Source organism: Triticum urartu, chromosome 1 (genome assembly GCF_003073215.2).
Source record: "Triticum urartu cultivar G1812 chromosome 1, Tu2.1, whole genome shotgun sequence".
In the NCBI taxonomy this organism is placed as follows: domain Eukaryota; kingdom Viridiplantae; phylum Streptophyta; class Magnoliopsida; order Poales; family Poaceae; genus Triticum; species Triticum urartu.
Window position 1 is genome coordinate 316,678,448 of NC_053022.1, and position 20,680 is coordinate 316,699,127.

Here is a 20,680-nt window from a genome sequence, read left to right on the forward strand (position 1 = left end):
AGGGGCTGTTTTAGGTAAAGAAGCAATAAAGTTAGTATAGCGAGTATGGAAAAGTGGTGGTAGGAGTTGCGAAATTGTCCCTAAGCAATTCACTACTTTACTAGACCGATAGCAAGTTTTATGTGGGAGAGGCCACTGCTAGCATGTCATCCCGGACTTGGAATTCTATGCACTTATGATTAGAACTATTAGCAAGCATCCACAACTACTAACGTTCATTAAGGTAAAACCCAACCATATCATTAAAATATATTGGTCCCCCTTCAATCCCGTATGCATCAATTTCTATACTAGGTTGAAGCTTCTGTCACTTTTGCCCTCCAATACATAGTCCTATCAACATACAACTAACCCTATGGTGTGATCCACACGTGTGCTCATATGATTGTCACCAAAGGACAGCAACATAACCACAAGCAAATTAGACCAATCATAGCAATTCACCAATTACCGATAGGACAACGAAAATCTACTCAGACATCATAGGATGGCAACACATCATTGAATAATAATATGAAGTATAAAGCACCATGTTCAAGTAGAGGGTACAGCGGGTTGCGGGAGAGTGGACCGCTGTAGATAGATGGGGGAAGGTGATGGAGATGTTGGTGAAGATGACGAAGGTGTTGGTGTAGATTGCGGTGACGATGATGTCCCCGGCGGCGTTCCGGCGCCACCGGGAGAGAGGGGGAGAGGGCCCTTGTCGGTGTCAAAACCGGCGGATCTCGGGTAGGGGGTCCCGAACTGTGCGTCTAGGTCGGATGGTAACAGGAGGCAAGGGACACGAAGTTTTACCCAGGTTCGGGCCCTCTCGATGGAGGTAAAACCCTATGTCCTGCTTGATTAATATTGATGATATGGGTAGTACAAGAGTAGATGTACCACGAGATCAGAGAGGCTAAACCATAAAAGCTGGTCTATGGTATGATTGTTGTTGTCTATGTTGTCCTACGGACTAAAACCCTCCGGTTTATATAGACACCGGAGAGGGTTAGGGTTACACAAAGTCGGTTACAATGGTAGGAGATCTGAATATCCGTATCGCCAAGTTTGCCTTCCATGCCAAGGAAAGTCCCTTCCGGACACGGGACGAAGTCTTCAATCTTGTATCTTCATAGTCCAGGAGTCCGGCTGAAGGTATAGTCCGGCTATCCGAACACCCCCTAATCCAGGACTCCCTCAGTAGTCCCTGAACCAGGCTTCAATGACGACGAGTCCGGCGCGCAGATTGTCTTCGGCATTGCAAGGCGAGTTCCTCCTCCAAGTACTTCATAGAAGATTTTGAACACAAAGATAGTGTCTGGCTCTGCAAAATAAGTTTCCACATATTGCCATAGAGAGAATAACATTTACATGAATCTAATCTGCTGACGTATTCTGTAGTGTGTCACACCACGGCCAAGCCTTTATCCGAGTCGTTTCATTATCCCACCTCAGCGCGTCATGCGAGGCGGTTTCCTTGGCACGTCTTGTTAAAGCAGAGATCGTGTCCCCTCATTTCGGGATTCTCATCAATACGGGCGTGGGTAACCCAACCGCGCCATTGATTATGGCGCTTGGAGATAGGCGAGTTTTACCAGGCTGGTGGGGACACGTAGTTGCGTCTACCCATATAAGGGGATAAGGATCCACCTTTTCACCTACGCTTTCTTCCTCCTTTTCCTATCCATTCTCGCGCACTCGAGCTCCAGCGCCCAAGTCCGCACTCCCCACCTCAACCTTCTCCAGCCATGTCCGGAGCGGGAGGCAAGTGGATGGTCTCCTCCGTCACGGAGGGACACATCAAAAAGCTGAGGAAGGCCAGATACCTGTCTAACGACATCGTGTACCGGCTTCCCGAAAAGGGGCAGCTCATCCCCACCCCTAGGCCCCATGAGAGGGTGGTGTTACTCCCCCATTTCCTCCGCGGACTGGGCTTCCCTCTCCACCCATTTGTCCAGGGGCTCATGTTCTACTACGGCCTAGATTTCCACGATCTGGCCCCGAACTTCGTCCTCAACATCTCGGCGTTTATCGTCGTGTGCGAGGCTTTCCTCCGCATCCGCCCCCATTTCGGCCTATGGCTCAAGACTTTCAACGTCAAGCCGAAGGTGGTGCGCGGCAACCAGGCGGAGTGCGGAGGCGCCATGGTGGGCAAGATGGCCAACGTCCTATGGCTCGAGGGCTCCTTTGTGGAGACCCTGAAGGGGTGGCAATCGGGGTGGTTTTACATCACCGAGCCGCGCGACCCCGAATGGGTCGCACCCCCCGAGTTTCGATCCGGACCCCCTACGCGGCTCACCTCCTGGAAGGAGACGGGCCTGTCATGGGGTAAGAAAGGAGAGCTGATCGGACTCCAAACATGCATCCAAACCCTGGTAGACAAGAAGCTCAAGCTTGTCAATGTAGTCCAGGTTATGCTCATCTGCCTGATCCTCCTGTGTCAACAACAGGCTTTCAACCTGTGGGAGTTCGACCCGGCGCGGCACCAGACTCTGAGCAGGCTCTTCGACATGACGTACGAAGATGCCTGGAAGGTGCTTTTCAAGGGCGCCGAGGCCCCCGCATCCGCTACTAAGGACCGCGGATTCAGTACGCAACGTCACGCTCATGCGGTAAGCTGTTTTTTTCCTTTTATAGGGTATCAGTTTTTCATAGTTTGACTCCATGCGGGATCTAAGCTCCCTTACCTTTGACAGGATTGGCAGGTGACGTCCGGACAGATCAAATGTCCGGCTCCTTTGCCCGAAGGCCCAGGGGACGCTCGCTTGGCAAAGCTGCTGGTTCCGGCACCCTATGTGGTGCCAGAGAAGAAGGCCGCGAAAAAGGCCACGGGGACTCGAAAGAGTGCCCGGCGCCAGGAGGTGTCGGATCCATCATCTGACGGTTCTGAGGCGCATTCCTCCCGTGAAGACGAGGAGGAAGAAGAAGAGACCTCTCCCCCTCCAGCGGGAGGAGAGAAGAAAAGGAAGGCCGCCCTCTCTGGGGAGGCCGGAGGGTCCAAGAAGGAGAAAACCCTTCCTCCGAACTACTCCACCGACGCCGACGACGGCGGAGAGGAGTGGCAGCCCAGGGCCAAGCCCTTGGCAAAATCGTAAGTATCCGGATACCAGAGTAATTCATAGTATTCGTTTATTGCACAGTTTTCCCTTATGTCGAATATGTTCATGCAGCCCACCCAAAGACCGGCTTGACGCGTCGTCGAGTGGCTCACTGGACTCGTCGGAAGTGAACTCGCTTCCGACGGCTTCCTCCCCCCGCCCTACGGATGACACCGAAGTGTTGTCCCAACAGGTTCCAAGCCGGGAGGAGGTGGTCCTGGAGGCACCGCAGGGCGACCTCCCGGACTCCAGGAGTAAAGGGGATGAAACCCCCAAGGGCTCCAAGTCCGGCTCTAGGCCGGACTCCGCTCCGGAGCCTTCAAAGGTTCCAGAGTCCGGCGAGGGACCTCCTTCCAAGAGGAGCAAGCCCACCGTGCCGGTGTCCCCCATCCAACCGGAGGCGCCGGACAATCTGTTGGAGGCGCTCCAAGGCGCCTGCATCAACGAGGAGCACCGCACTATTATGAGTGCGGTGGTCCAGAAGGTTCAGTCCGCCAAGAGCGGACTAACTGAAGCTTGTACGAGCCTTTTAACAGGCTTTGAGGTAAGTAAAGAATGTGTAAATAATGTTACCGCATAGATAGTAGCCCCTGATGCTCTGTTTGGCGTTCGGGAAGAAAAGCCGAATAGAGGATCAAATAAAATTCGCAGGAGTCTAACAAAAAGGAGTCAATATGCATATGCAGGCTTCTCTGCTTGCGTCCGCCGCACTGACTATGGAAGTGGACACGCTAAAGCAGAACCTCGAGCAGTCCGAGCAAGAGCTCGGGCGCGCCAAGAAGCAGCTCGAGGACAATGAAGGTTAGAAATACCTTGTTTAAATATATATAAAAAGGTGCAATTGCAAAAAATGACAGGATTATCGTGGCTATTTTAGGGGCCACGTCTGAGGTGGCGACCCTTAAGCAAGCGCTGCTCGAGGCTGACAAGAAAGCGGCCACAGAGCGCACCAAGCGGGAGAGGTATGAGGCCCAGGTTGGCAAGGTGCGGCAAGAGCTCTAGGTTCTCATGAAAAAGCATGAGAGTTTGGAGCTTGACTCAAAGACGCGAGCGTCCGAGCTCGCGGCGGCTATTGAAAATGCCAAGTCTGCCAAGGCCGAATCCCAGAAGACCCTCCAGGAGTTGGATGAGGTGAAGAAGATAGCGGCGGGTAAGGCATTCTTTATGCAAAGCAAACACATAAACGTGAGTTACTTGTTACTTACCCGAATTTGGAGCTCTCCAGGAGCGTTCGCAGATCTTCCCCGGAGTGTGTCCGATGCCGCCCATTCTATCGAGCCGAGGAGGGCAACTCGACAGAGAAGGTGTTCTGGTCTCAGTATGCTGAGGCCGGACACCCCGTGCCCCTGAGCGACCAGATGAAGCAGCTGGTCGAGCTCCACAAGGCGGCCAAACAGGCCATGAAGGGCCTCCTAGTTCGGCTGTGGCATGGAGAGGCTCTGCCTGGGAGCTATTTCGGGCTGATGCGGCGGCTGGTGGAAGCCTGTCCAAGGCTCGAAGTCATCAAGCGCTCTGTCTGCATTGAAGGTGCCTGTAGGGCCCTTGCCCGTGCTAAGGTGCACTGGGGCAAGCTGGATGCTGAGAAGCTTGTGAAGGACGGGCCACCGCCGGGGAAAGAGCATCGCAAGCCCAAGAATAATTATAAGGATGTTCTGAAGGGTGCCTTCCTTGTGGCGGATGAATGTTCTAGGGATGTAATTTTTGAGTGAAACTTGCTCGTTTTGTCCTGTGCGCTGGAAACTTGTTCATATGCGCTAAGCAATGCTGTTTGTAATTTAAAATATTACCTTCTGTGTGGCAGTTTATCAATTCTGAGAGATTGCAAGTCGTCGGCTTCTGCCCCCGTGCCGCTAGTGCTGGGGTGTTCGGGGATAAACCTGAGCGCTCTTTTTCCCATGTTTGGGTCCTTCGAGGGAGGCGCTCAGCCCAACGAACAAGGCAATCGGACTATAATGCGTGAACACTCTCACTTAGCCATAGAATTCTATAATTTTAAATTTCGGTGAAGCCCCTGGTATTCGGAAGACCGAGTTCGGGGTGCTATCCACGCCTTGGCCGGACAGAGCCGGCTCCTCGCCCTAAGCGGCATAAGTCTTTAGGGACTTGAAAAACCTCTCGAACAGCGACCAGCTCTCGCTTCATCATGACAGTCAGTTTTAGCTTTCTCCACTGAGGTGCTCGACCCAGCTCAACTGGGGCACAATCGCAGTGGTTCTCCTAGTGCTACCTTAGCCGATATAGCGGAACGTAAGGCACCAAAACATAGGAGCCGGGCAAACCCAACTATTGACCCAAGACATGATTCGGAGCCGATGCATATAATGCTATAAGTTCGGGGTGCCGCACTTGTTAAAGTGTTCGGACTTCTCACACCATATTGAGGGGTACTAAAGCCCCTGGCGTTTTTTGGCCGTACCAACGTGTACGGGTGCAACATGTCATTAAGGAACATATATATAAAGAAAAAAAGAGTAATGCAAAAATAGACAAAAGCTATGCATTGTTTATTAAAAAGGGGCTGCGATTAAAGCAGAATGATACAAATAATGCGATAAGTGAAAGGTTGGACTACTTAACATGTCCGTTCCAGGGGCAAGCTGGGGAATAGTATGTGGAACAGGTATACTGCTCGTGATAGAGACCACCTGGGAGTTCCGTAATGCGGCGTGGCTTATCTGCTTCCCTGGTTCTTGCATCGTTTGTGCGGCAATTGAATTGCCGAACAGGCCTTCCGAAGGATGGAGTCCTGAAAGTAAGAGAAAATTAAAAAATCGGCAGCCCCTGGTATGGTTTAGGCCGTGTTTCGGGCATGCCGTGATGGTGCCCCTCCCCCTGTACCCATGGTATCTCTAGAGCGTAGTTATGTACGTGAAGTACTGGCGGTGCCTTTTTGCGAGGGTTGGGGTTGGGGCAGCATTGCTACGCCTGCTCGGATCGTGCCAAGCGGTCTTGTTGTAGGTTACTCCGGGCGCGCTTGACGGTGTCCGGTCATTTAGTGGCCGGACTAGAGAACTGCCTGGAGAGGCTACTTTGTACTTCCGCTGCAAGGGCCGCTGTGTGCTCCTCCGTTTGGAGGGAGCGTTCGGTGTTTCCATTGACCGTAATTACTCCTCGAGGGCCTGACATCTTGAGCTTAAGGTATGCGTAGTGCGGTACCGCATTGAACTCGGCGAATGCGGTTCGCCCGAGCAGTGCATGATAACCACTGCGGAACGGGACTATGTCGAAGATTAACTCCTCGCTTCGGAAATTTTTCGGAGATCCGAAGACCACTTCAAGTGTGACTGAGCCTGTATAGTTGGCCTCTACACCTGGTATTACGCCTTTAAAGGTCGTTTTGGTGGGCTTAATCCTCGAGGGATCTATGCCCATTTTCCGCACTGTATCCTGGTAAAGCAGGTTCAGGCTGCTGCCGCCGTCCATAAGGACTCTAGTGAGATGAAATCCGTCAATAATTGGGTCTAGAGCCAATGCGGCGAATCAGCCATGACGGATGCTTGTGGGATGGTCCCTTCGATCAAAAGTGATCGGGCAGGAGGACCATGGGTTGAACTTTGGGGCAACTGGCTCCACCGCGTATACGTCCCTTAAAGCGCGCTTCCGCTCCCTTTTGGGGACGTGGGTTGCATATATCATGTTCACCGTCCGCACTTGTGGGGGAAAACCCTTCTATCCACTGTTGTTCGGCAGCCGGGGCTCCTCGTCGTCATCACTATGCAGCCCCTTGTCTTCATTTTTGGCGTTTAACTTGCCTGCCTTCTTGAACACCCAACAATCCATGTTGGTGTGAATGGCCGGCTTTTCGGGGGTGCCATGTATCTAGCACAAGCGGTCGAGTATTCGGTCCAAACTGGACGGGCCCCTAGGATTCCTTTTGAATGGCGTTTTCCGCTGACCGGATTTAGAGCCTCTGAATCTGGCATTAACTGTTGTATCCCCAGCATTGTCACCGTTAATGCGGCGCTTCTGCTTGTTGCGACGCGACCTGCCACTGCTGTCCCTGGTGTCCGAGTTACCAGGGTGCTTGGTCATGTTGTTGCTACGAGCAAGCCAGCTGTCTTCTCCCGCGCAAAAGCGGGTCATGAGTGTCGTGAGTGCTGCCATAGATTTCGGCTTTTCCTGTCCAAGGTGCCGGGCCAGCCACTCGTCATGGATATTGTGCTTGAAGGCTGCTAGGGCCTCAGCGTCCGTACAGTCGACTATTTGATTTTTATTTGTTAGGAACCATGTCCAGAATTGCCTGGCCGATTCCTCTCGCTGCTGAATTACGTGACTTAGGTCATCGGCGTCTAGGGGTCGCACATAGTGCCCTGGAAATTGTCGAGGAATGCGGCTTCCAGGTTCTCCCAACAACTGATTGATCCTGTTGGCAAGCTGTTAAGCCAATGCTGAGCTGGTCCTTTAAGCTTGAGTGGGAGGTATTTGATGGCGTGGAAATCGCCGCCGCGGGCCATGTGGATATGAAAGATATAGTCCTCGATCCATACCGCAGGATCTGTTGTGCCATCATATGATTCGATGTTTATGGGTTTGAAACCCTCGGGGATTTTATGATCCATTATTTCGTCTGTGAAGCATAGTGGGCGTGCGGCGCCTCTGTACTAGGCTATATCATGACGTAGCTCCAATGAGCTTTGTCTACTGTGTTCGGCCCTGCCGAATTAGTGGCCGGCGTGACGGTTACCATCTCGATCCGTGGGGCGCCCACGCGATCCGTAGATCGATCTTGTTTGCCTTGCCTTGTCCTCCAGCATATCTCGTAAGTCCGACGCATATTCCCGTGCCTTGGTACGGGGTGCGGCTTGAGTGGACGGCTGAGAGGCCTCTCTGTCGCGGCCACGAGGTGGCCGGTCGGCCGCATCAAGTGCTTCCTCCTCTAAACGGGGTAGAAACCTGCGCTTTGGGTAGCTCTTGGAGGGGCGTTCGAGTTTATGCTCCTCGGCCGCAAGGACTTTAGTCCATCTGTCGACTAGCAAATCTTGATCAGCTCTAAGCTGTTGCTATTTTTTCTTGAGGCTTCTTGCCATGGCCATAAACCTGCATTGAATTCGCTCTTGCTCGCGGGATCCTCTGGCACGACGAATTGGTCGTCGTCGAGGCTTGCCTCATCTTCGGAGGGAGGCATATAATTATCGTCCTCGACCTCTATGTCAGCCGCTCTCTCCTGAGGGCTGGTTTCTCCATCCTCCTATGCTAAATCTTGCTGGAGGGGGTTTTCTTCGGCACTTCCTGGAGTATTATTATCTCCCATGCTAGAATCGCCGCATTTGTTTTGGCGGGATTTTGAACGGCGCCGCTGACGCCGGCGCTTAGGCTGTTTCTTGGAGGGGTCATCTTCCGTTGTTCCATCGCCATCTCCTTCTTTTGGGGTGTCCACCATGTATATGTCATATGACGAGGAGGCTTTCCAGGGCCTAGTAGGCGCTGGTTCTTCATCATCTCCTCCATCGGCGTCCATACGGTCGATGTCTTCGGAGCCGAAGTCGAGCGTGTCGGTTAAATCATCGACAGTGGCTACAAAGTGGGTGGTGGGTGGGCTTTGAATTTCTTCATCGTCCGTACCCCAACCTTGCTGACCGTAGTCCGACCAGGGCTCTCCTGACAAAGAGAGAGACTTCAGTGTCTCCAGAATATCGCCGAAAGGCGAGTGCTGAAAGATGTCCGCGGCAGTAAACTCCATGATCGGCGCCCAATCGGATTCGATCGGCAGGGGCGCGGAGGGTTCGGAGTCCGGAGAGGAGTCCGACTCCTTGGAGTCATGAGTCTCGCAGAGTGCGGGGCTGGTGTTCAGCGCAGTTGGCTCCGAATTAAGGGTCGAAGCCGATGCGAGTGCGGCCTCCAGGGCACTGTTCGGCGGCAGAGCTAGATCATGCTCGTCGGGACAGTGCGGCGCGCTCGGCAGTGGCTCGAATCCGTCGAAGATCAAGTCCCCGCGGATGTTAGCCGTGTAGTTTAAACTTCCAAATATGACCTGACGGCCAGGGGCGTAGCTTTCGATCTGCTCTAGATGGCCAAGTGAATTGGCCCACAGTGCGAAGCCGCCGAAGACGAACATCTGTCCGGGGAGGAAGGTCTCACCCTGGACTGCATCGCTATTGATGATCGTAGGAGCCATCGAGCCTGACGGCGACGACACAGAGGAACTCTCAATGAAAGCAACAATGTCGGTGTCAAAACCGACGGATCTCGGGTAGGGTGTCCCGAACTGTGCGTCTAGGCCGGATGGTAACAGGAGGCAAGGAACACGAAGTTTTACCCAGGTTCGGGCCCTCTCGATGGAGGTAAAACCCTACGTCCTGCTTGATCAATATTGATGATATGGGTAGTACAAGAGTAGCTCTACCACGAGATCAGAGAGGCTAAACCCTAAAAGCTAGCCTATGGTATGATTGTTATTGTCTATGTTGTCCTACGGACTAAAACCATCCGGTTTATATAGACACCGGAGAGGGTTAGGGTTACACAAAGTTGGTTACAATGGTAGGAGATCTTAATATCCGTATCGCCAAGCTTGCCTTCCATGCCAAGGAAAGTCCCTTCCGGACACGGTACGAAGTCTTCAATCTTGTATCTTCATAGTCCAGGAGTCCGGCTGAAGGTATAGTACGGCTATCCGAACACCCCCTAATCCAGGACTCCCTCAGCCCCCCTTCTTATTCTTCTTCCTTGACCTTCTCCCTAGATGGGAGAAGGGTTTCCCCTCTAGTCCATGTCCTCCATGGCGGTGGAGGGGCGAGAGCCCCTTCGAGATTGGATATGTCTCTCTGTCTCTCTCTGTTTCTGCGTTTCAGATTCTGGCCTTTCACCGTTTCTTATATTCCCGGAGATCCGTAACTCCGATTGGGCTGACATTTTAACACGATTTATATTCGGATATTTGATTTCTTGCGGCGAAACAAGGGCACAAACCGCCTTACAGGGTGGCCACGAGGGCCCAGGGCGCGCCTGACCCCCTAGGGCGCGCCCCTGCCTCGTGGCCCCCTCATGCATTGTCTCGCGTTGATTCTTCTTCCCAAAAATCACATATATTCCAAAAAAATCTCCATCAGTTTTAATCCCGTTTGGACTCTGTTTGATATGGATTTTCTGCAAAACAAAAAACATGCAACAAACAGGAACTGGCACTTGGTACTGGATCAATATGTTAGTCCCAAAAATAGTATAAAAAGTTGCCAAAGTATATAAAAGTTGTATAATATTGGCATGAAACAATCAAAAATTATAGATACGACGGAGACGTATCAGCATCCCCAAGCTTAATTCCTGCTCGTCCTCGAGTAGGTAAATGATAAAAAAGATAATTTTTTATGTGGAATGCTACCTAGCATAATCTTGATCATGTAATCTAATCATGGCATGAATATTAAGACACGAGTGATTCAAAGCAATAGTCTATCTTTTGACATTAAGACAAGAATACTTCAAGCATACTAATAAAGCAATTATGTCTTTTCGAAATAACATGGCGAAAGAAAGTTACCCCTACAAAATCATATAGTCTGGCTATGCTCCATCTTCACCACTCAAAATATTCAAATCATGCACAACCCCAATGACAAGCCAAGCAATTGTTTCATACTTTTGACGTTCTCAAACCTTTTCAACTTTCACGCAATACAAGAGCGTGAGTGATACGTCTCCAACGTATCTATAATTTTTGATTGCTCCATGCTATATTATCTACTATTTTGGACTACATTGGGCTTTATTTTCCACTTTTATATTATTTTTGGGACTAACCTATTAACCGGAGGCCCAGCCCAGAATTGTTGTTTTTTTGCCTATTTCAGTGTTTCGAAGAAACGGAATATCAAACGGAGTCCAAACGGAATGAAACCTTCGGGAACGTGATTTTCTCACCGAACGTGATCCAGGAGACTTGGACCCTACGCCAAGGCATCAGAGAGGCGGTCACAAGGGTGGGGGGCGCGCCCCCCTGCCTCGTGGGCCCCTCGGAGCTCCAATGACGTACTTCTTCCTCCTATATATGCCTACGTACCCCCAAACGATCAGAACAGGAGCCAAAACCTAATTCCACCGCTGCAACTTTCTGTATCCACGAGATCCCATCTTGGGGCCTGTTCCGGAGCTCCGACAGAAGAGGGCCGTCATCACGGAGAGCTTCTACATCATCATAGCCTCTCCGATGAAGTGTGAGTAGTTTACCTCAGACCTTTGGGTCCATAGTTAGTATCTAGATGGCTTCTTCTCTCTTTTTGGATCTCAATACAAAGTTCTCCCCCCCCTCTCGTGGAGATCTATTCGATGTAATCTTCTTTTTGCGGTGTGTTTGTTGAGACCGATGAATTGTGGGTTTATGATCAAGTCTATCTATGAATAATATTTGAATCTTCTCTGAATTCTTTTATGTATGATTGGTTATCTTTGCAAGTCTCTTCGAATTATCTGTTTGGTTTGGCTAACTAGATTGGCAGTTCTTGCCATGGGAGAAGTGCTTAGCTTTGGGTTCGATCTTGCGGTGTCCTTTCCCAGTGACAGAAGGGGGAGCAAGGCACGTATTGTATCGTTGCCATCGAGGATAACAAGATGGGGTTTATTTCATATTGCATGAATTTATCTCTCTACATCATGTCATCTTGCCTAAGGCGTTACTCCGTTTTTAACTTAATATTCTAGATGCATGCTGGATAGCGATCGATGAGTGGAGTAATAGTAGTAGATGCAGAATTGTTTCTGTCTACTTGTCACGGACGTGATGCCTATATACATGATCATGCCTAGATATTCTCATAACTATGCTCAATTCTGTCAATTGCTCAACAGTAATTTGTTCACCCACCGTAGAATACTTATGCTCTTGAGAGAAGCCACTAGTGAAACCTATGGCCCCTGGGTCTATTCTCATCATATCAATCTCCATCACTTTAATCTTGCTTTGCTTTTTTACTTTGCCTTTTACTTTTCACTTGCATCTTTATACCAAAAATACCAAAAATATTATATCTGTCAGATCTCACTCTCGTAAGTGACCATGAAGGGATTGACAACCCCTAATCGCGTTGGTTGTGAGTAGCTATCGTTTTGTGCAAGTACGAGGGACTTGAGCGTGGCCTCCTACTGGATTGATACCTTGGTTCTCAAAAACCGAGGGAAATACTTACGCTACTCTGCTGCATCATCCCTTCCTCTTCGGGGAAATCCAACGCAAGCTCAAGAGGTAGCAATCTGGCGCCGTTGCTAGGGAGTCTACACAAAAAGTCAACATACCAAGTACCCATCACAGTCCCTATCTCTCGCATTACATTATTTGCCATTTGCCTCTTGTTTTCCTCTCCCCCACTTCACCCTTGCCATTTTATTCGCCCTCTCTCTCTCTATCCTCCTTCTCCGTTTTCCTTTTTCTCGCTTGCCCTTGTTTGCTCGTGTGCTAGTTTGTTTGCTTGTCGTCATGGCTAGTCTCGTATCTTCTCCGTTGTCTTCTGAGAATGAAGTTCTAAATTTTAAACAAAGGGAGGGAGAAAATCTAAAAGATGCTTGGTATAGAATTTGCAATGCTCAAAATAGATCTACCAGGAAGCAATCTACTTCAGTTCTTCTCCGCAATTTTTATGTAGGTGTTAATCCTTGGTATAGATATATCCTCGATACCATTACCGGAGGGAACTTCTTGGGTAGCCATACTTTTGATTCTTATAATGCTATGCTAGATTTATTTGGCTCACCACCTCTTTTGGTTAATGGAACCATGTTAACTTTGGAGCATGTTATGCAAAGACTTGAAATTATTGAAAATAAAGTTGCTACTATTGAATTAATTGAAAGTCTAGATAAAAAGATCCACAATCAAATTACTCAATATGGATCTAAGGTAGGAATGACTCTGAAGAATATCAAGGAAAAGGAACCCCTAGTTAATGAGAAGATAAATTCAGATTCCACTAGAATTGATAAACTTGAGGGTATCATTACAAACTTGGGAACCGCTTTTTCTTCCGTAAAGAGCACTCCAAGTCCTCCTACTAAAATTTCCAAGCTTATGTATGTTCCTAAAAATAAGGGTGAATCATCTAGTAAGAAAACTGCGGATCTTAAATCTATAAGTATTCATCCCAATCTTTTTGCTATCATTGAGGAACCAATTGCTACAAATGAATTTTTCGATCTTGTGCCTAAAATTTTGATAATCACTAGAAAGAAAGAAATTCCTAAGGGAAATAGATACCTAATCGAAGAATTGCCTACCAAAGATGGCAATACCTAGATCTATCTTCTCTTTTATGCCTAGCTAGGGGCGTTAAACGATAGCGCTTGTTGGGAGGCAATCCAATTTTATTTTTATTCCTTGCTTTTTGCTCCTGTTTAGTAATAAATAAATTATTTAGCCTCTGTTTTGGTTGTGTTTTTTGTGTTTAATTAGTGTTTGTGCCAAGTAGAACCGTTGGGAAGACTTGGGGAAAGTCTTGTTGAACTTGCTGTAAAAACAGAAACTTTAGCGCTCACGAGAACTGCTGTATTTTTTATTTGGAGAGTCCTATTTAGTTAATTATTTTTGAATATGATTAATAGATAAATTTCTCACGTCCAGAAATTTATTTTAGAATTTTTGGGGTTTCAGATCTTGCGCTAGCTACAGATTACTACAGACTATTCTGTTTTTGACAGATTCTGTTTTTCGTGTGTTGTTTGCTTATTTTGATGAATCTATGGTTAGTAAAATAGTTTATAATCCATAGAGAAGTTGGAATACAGTAGGTTTAACAGAAATATAAATAAATAATGAGTTCATTACAGTACCTTGAAGTGGTCTTTTGTTTTCTTTCGCTAACGGAGCTCACAAGTTTTCTACCTTAAGTTTTGTGTTGTGAAGTTTTCAAGTTTTGGGTAAGGATTTGATGGATTATGGAACAAGGAGTGGCAAGAGACTAAGCTTGGGGATTCCCATGGAACCCCCAAGATAATATAAGGACACCTAAAAGCCAAAGCTTGGGGATGCCCTGGAAGGCATCCCCTCTTTCGTCTACTTCTATTGATAACTTTACTTGGAGCTATATTTTTATTCACCAACATGATATGTGTTTTGCTTGGAGCGTCTTGTATTATTTGTGTCTTTGTTTGTTAGTGTGCCACAATCATCCTTGATGTACACACCTTTTGAGAGAGCCATGCATGAATTAGAATTTGATAGAATACTCTATGTGCTTCACTTATATCTTTTGAGCTAAGTAATTTTGCTCTATGTGCTTCACTTAGATCTTTTAGAGCACGGTGGTGGATTTGTTTTAAAGAAACTATTGATCTCTAATGCTTCACTTAAATTATTTTGAGAGTCTCTTAATAGCATGGTAATTTGCTTAATAAGAATATGCTTGGTATTCAAGATTTGTGAAACTTTCTTTTGAGTGTGTTGAATACTAAGAAAAGATTGAAGCATGATAATTGTTTTGAGATATGGAGGTCATAATATTAAAGTCATGCTAGTTGAGTAGTTGTGAATTTGAGAAATACTTGTGTTGAAGCTTGTGATTCCCGTAGCATGCACGTATGGTGAACCGTTATGTGATGAAGTCAGAGCATGATTTATTTATTGATTGTCTTCCTTATGAGTGGCGGTCGGGGACGAGCGATGGTCTTTTCCTACCAATCTATCCCCCTAGGAGCATGTGCGTAATACTTTGCTTTGATAACTTGTAGACTTTTGCAATAAGTATATGAGTGCTTTATGACTAATGTTGAGTCCATGGATTATACGCACTCTCACCCTTCCACCTTTGCTAGCCTCTCTAATACCGCGCACCTTTCGCCGGTATCATACACCCACCATATACCTTCCTCAAAACAACCACCATACCTACCTATTATGGCATTTCCATAGCCATTCCGAGATATATTTCCATGCAACCTTCCACCGTTCCGTTTATTATGACACACTCCGCCATTGTCATATTGCTAGCATGATCATGTAGTCGGCATCGTATTTGTGGCAAAGCAACCGTTCATAATTCTTTCATACATGTCACTCTTGATTCATTGCATATCCCGGTACACCGCCGGAGGCATTCATATAGAGTCATATTTTGTTCTAAGTATCGAGTTGTAATTGTTGAGTTGTAAGAAAAATAAAAGTGTGATGATCATCATTATTAGAGCATTGTCCCAGTGAGGAAAGGATGATGGAGACTATGATTCCCCCACAAGTCGGGATGAGACTCTGGACAAAAAATAAATAAAAGAGGCCAAAGAAGCCCAAAAAAGAGAAAGAAAAGAGGCCATAAAAAAGGGGAAAAGGCCCAAATAATAAAAAATTATTAAATTAAAAAATGAGAGAAAAAGAGAGACAGGACAATGTTACTATCCTTTACCACACTTGTGCTTCAAAGTAGCACCATGATCTTCTTAGTAGAGAGTCTCTCATGTTATCACTTTCATATACTAGTGGGAATCTTTCATTATAGAACTTGGCTTGTATATTCCAATGATGGGCTTCCTCAAAATTGCCCTAGGTCTTCATGAGCAAGCCAGTTGGATGCACACCCACTTAGTTTATTTTTTGAGCTTTCATATACTTATAGCTCTAGTGCATCTGTTGCATGGCAATCCCTACTCACTCACATTTATACCTGGCCAAACCTCGGGCCGGGCCGGGCTTCGGGCCGGGCCTAGCCAAGCCCGAGCCAAAAAACCTGGGCCCGAGCCCGGCCCGGCCCGGCCGTCGGGCCTAGTTTTTGGGCCCAAGCCCGGCCCGAACATGCAAAAGCCCGCTGGGCCTCGGGCCTCGGGCCGAGCCCCTTCAGAAAACTGCAAAAATGACGGGCCCGGGCCCGGCCCGGCCAGGCTACCGGGCTCAAAATCTAGGCCCGAGCCCGGCCCGGGAGCAGCGTCGGGCCGGGCCGGGTCGGGCTTTTTCGGGCCGGGTCAGGCCGGGCCGGCCGAGCCGGGCTGCCCATGGCCAGGTATACTCACATTGATATCTATTGATGGGCATCTCCATAGCCCGTTGATACGCCTAGTTGATGTGAGACTATCTTCCCTTGTTTTTGTCTTCTTCACAACCACCATTCTATTCCACCTATAGTGCTATGTCCATGGCTCACGCTCATGTATTGCGTGAAGATTGAAAAAGTTTTGAAAAAGTTAGAGTATGAAGGCTTGTCATCGAGGTTGTGCATGATTTAAATATTTTGTGGTGAAGATAGAGCATAGACAGACTATATGATTTTGTAGGGATAACTTTCTTTAGCCATGTTATTTTGAGAAGACATAATTGCTTTGTTAGTATGCTTGAAGTATTATTATTTTTATGTCAATATGAACTTTTGTCTTGAATCTTTCTAATCTGAATATTCATATCACGATTAAGAAGATTTGCATTGAAATTATACCAAGTAGAACTCCGCATCAAAATTCTCTTTTTATCATTTACCTACTCGAGGACGAGCAGGAATTAAGGTTGGGGATGCCTGATACGTCTCCAACGTATTTATAATTTTTGATTGCTCCATGCTATATTATCTACTGTTTTGGACTATATTGGGCTTTATTTTCCATTTTTATATTATTTTGGGGACTAACCTATTAACCGGAGGCCCAGCCCAGAATTGCTGCTTTTTGCCTATTTCAGTGTTTCGAAGAAACGGAATATCAAACGGAGTCCAAACGGAATGAAACCTTTGGGAACGTGATTTTCTCACCGAACGTGATCCAGGAGACTTGGACCCTACGCCAAGGCATCAGAGAGGCGGTCACGAGGGTGGGGGCGCGCCCCCTGCCTCGTGGGCCCCTCAGAGCTCCACTGACGTACTTCTTCCTCCTATATATACCTACGTACCCCCAAACAATCAGAACAGGAGCCAAAAACCTAATTCCACTGCCGCAACTTTCTGTATCCACGAGATCCCATCTTGGGGCCTGTTCCAGAGCTCCGCCGAAAGAGGGCCGTTATCACGGAGAGCTTCTACATCATCATAGCCTCTCCGATAAAGTGTGAGTAGTTTACCTCAGACCTTCGGGTCCATAGTTAGTAGCTAGATGACTTGTTCTCTCTTTTTGGATCTCAATACAAAGTTCTCCCCCTCTCTCGTGGAGATCTATTCGATGTAATCTTCCTTTTGCGGTGTGTTTGTTGAGACCGATGAATTGTGGGTTTATGATCAAGTCTATCTATGAACAATATTTGAATCTTCTCTGAATTATTTTATGTATGATTGGTTATCTTTGCAAGTCTCTTCGAATTATCCGTTTGGTTTGGCCAACTAGATTGGTAGTTCTTGCCATGGGAGAAGTGCTTAGCTTTGGGTTCGATCTTGCGGTGTCCTTTCCTAGTGACAGAAGGGGCAGCAAGGCACGTATTGTATCGTTGCCATCGAGGATAACAAGATGGGGTTTATTTCATATTGCATGAATTTATCTCTCTACATCATTTCATCTTGCTTAATGCATTACTCTGTTTTTAACTTAATACTCTAGATGCATGCTGGATAGCGGTCGATGAGTGGAGTAATAGTAGTAGATGCAGAATCGTTTTGGTCTACTTGTCACGGACGTGATGCCTATATACATGATCATGCCTAGATATTCTCATAACTATGCTCAATTCTGTCAATTGCTCAACAGTAATTTGTTCACCCACCATAGAATATGTATGCTCTTGAGAGAAGCCACTAGTGAAACCTATGGCCCCCGGGTCTATTCTCATCATATCAATCTCCATCACTTTAATCTTGCTTTGCTTTTTACTTTGCCTTTATTTTTCACTTGCATCTTTATACCAAAAATACCAAAAATATTATATCTATCAGATCTCACTCTCGTAAGTGACCGTGAAGGGATGGACAACCCCTAATCGCGTTGGTTGCGAGTAGCTATCGTTTTGTGCAGGTACGAGGGACTTGAGCGTGGCCTCCTACTGGATTGATACCTTGGTTCTCAAAAACTAAGGGAAATACTTACGCTACTCTGCTGCATCATCCCTTCCTCTTCGGGGAAATACAACGCAAGCTCAAGAGGTAGCAGTGAGCCATGGATATAGCACTATAGGTGGAATAGAATATGATGATGGAGGTTGTGTGGAGAAGACAAAAAGGGAGAAAGTCTCACATCAACGCGGCTAATCAACGGGTTATGGAGATGCCCATCAATTGATGTCAATGTGAGGAGTAGGGATTGCCATGCAACGGATGCACTAAGAGCTATAAGTGTATGAAAGCTCAAACTGAAACTAAGTGGGTGTGCATCCAACTTTCTTGCTCATGAAGACCTAGGGCATTTGAGGAAGCCCATCGTTGGAATATACAAGCCGAGTTCTATAATGAAATTTTCCACTAGTATATGAAAGTGACAGCTCAAGAGACTCTCTATATGAAGAACATGGTGCTACTCTGAAGCACAAGTGTGATAAAAGGATAGTAGCATTGCCCCTTCTCTCTTTTTCTCTCATTTTTTGTTTTGGTGGGCTTCTTTGGCCTCTCTTTTTTAAAGTCTGGAGTCTCATCCCGACTTGTGGGGGAATCATAGTCTCCATCATCCTTTCATCACTAGGGCAATGCTCTAATAATGATGATCATCACACTTTTATTTACTTACAACTCAATATTACAACTCGATGTCTAGAACAAAGTATGACTCTATATGAATGCCTCTGGCGGTGTACCGGGATGTGCAATGATCTAGTGTAGCAATGACATAAAAATGGACAAGCCATGAAAACATCATGCTAGCTATCTTACGATCATGCAAAGCAATATGACAATGATGCTCAAGTCATGTATATGAAGATGATGGAAGTTGCATGGCAATATATCTCGGAATGGCTATGGAAATGCCATGATAGGTAGGTATGGTGGCTGTTTTGAGGAAGATATAAGGAGGCTTGTGTGTGATAGAGTGTATCATATCATGGGGTTTGGATGCACTGGCGAAGTTTGCACTGACTCTCAAGGTGAGAAAGGGCAATGCACGGTACCGAAGAGGCTAGCAATGATGGAAGGGTGAGAGTGCGTATAATCCATGGACTCAACATTAGTCATAAAGAACTCACATACTTATTGCAAAAATCTATTAGTCATTAAAAAAAGTACTACGTGCATGCTCCTAGGGGGATAGATTGGTAGGAAAAGACTATCGCTCGTCCCCGACCGCCACTCATAAGGAAGACAATAAATAAATACCTCATGCTCCAACTTCGTTACATAACGGTTCGCCATACGTGCATGCTACGGGAATCACAAACTTCAACATAAGTATTTCTACAATCCACAACTACCCACTAGCATGACTCTAATATCACCATCTTTATATCGCAAAACTATTATAGGGAATCAAACATATCATATTCAATGATCTACAAGTTTTATGTAGGATTTTATGACTAACCATGTGACTGACCAATTCCTGTCATCTCTCTAAATAGATATAACTGAAGCAAGAGAGTTTAATTTTTTCTACAAAAGATATGCCCACGCTCTAACAAATATAAGTGAATCAAAAGAGCATTCTACAAATGGCGGTTTTCTATGTGAATAGAAACAGGCAATCCAAACTTCAAATGATATAAGTGAAGCACATGAAGCATTCTACAAAGCCATACTCAAAAGATATAAGTGAAGTGCAAAGAGCATTCTATAAACCAACCATGGACTATCTCATACCAGTATGGTGCATTAAATAAAAGTGAAAACTAAATGCAAAAGACGCTCCAAGATTTGCACATATCGCATGAACGAAACGAATCCGAAAACATACCGATACTTCTTGAAGCAAGATGGGATGCCTTCCGGGGTATCCCCAAGCTTAGACGCTTGAGTCTCCTTGAATATTTACTTGGGGTGTGCTACGTCTCCAATGTATCTATAATTTTTGATTGTTCCATGCTATTATATTATCTATTTTGGATGTTTATGGGTTTTATTATGCACTTTTATATTATTTTTGGGACTAACCTATTAACCTAGAGCCCGATGCCAGTTTCTATTTTTTCCTTGTTTAGAGTATCGCAGAAAAGGAAAATCAAACGGTGTCCAATTGACCTGAAACTTCAAGGAACTTATTTTTGGACCATAAGAAGCCCACGGAGTATCGGAGATGGACCAGGAGAGTCTCGGGCTGCGCACGAGGGTGGGAGGCGCGCACACCCCCCTGGGCACGCCCCCTGCCTCGTGGACAGCCCGGAGATCCACCGACGTACTTCTTCCTCCTATATATAACAATATACCCTAAAAACTTCGGGGAGCAGAATAGATCGGGAGTTCCGCTGCCAGAAGCCTCCGTAGCCACCGAAAAGCAATCTAGACCCATTCCGGCACCCTGCCGGAGGGGGAATCCCTCTCCGGTGGCCATCTTCATCATTTCGGCGCTCTCCATGATGAGGAGGGAGTAGTTCACCCTCGGGGCTGAGGGTATGTACCAGTAGCTATGTGTTTGATCTCTCTCTCGTGTTCTTGAGGTGATACGATCTTGATGTATCGCGAGCTTTGCTATTATAGTTGGATCTTATGATGTTTCTCCCCCTCTACTCTCTTGTAATGGATTGAGTTTTCCCTTTGAAGTTATCTTATTGGATTGAGTCTTTAAGGATTTGAGAACACTTGATGTATGTCTTGCATAGGATACCCATGGTGACAATGGGGTATTCTATTGATCCACTT